The following is a 242-nucleotide window of genomic DNA, read 5'->3' on the forward strand; positions in this document are numbered from 1 at the left end:
AGAAAATCAACCATCAAAGAAACAAAAAAAACAAAAAACAAGGAAATAAAAATCAGAAAAAGGTAACGAAGAAACCATCCCCAAATACGGCCTCCGCCATGAGATGTTTGACGGCAAGTGAAGGGGAAACCAACACGGTGGCTTGCGTACGGAAAAATTACTGCCTTGTTCAGATTATAATTGCTAGTTGGAGATCCTGTTTTTCGTCGTAGAAAAAAAGAAAAAACTTTCAAAACGTGCTA

This window comes from Penaeus monodon, chromosome 33 (assembly GCF_015228065.2).
Source record: "Penaeus monodon isolate SGIC_2016 chromosome 33, NSTDA_Pmon_1, whole genome shotgun sequence".
Taxonomy (NCBI): Eukaryota; Metazoa; Arthropoda; class Malacostraca; order Decapoda; family Penaeidae; genus Penaeus; species Penaeus monodon.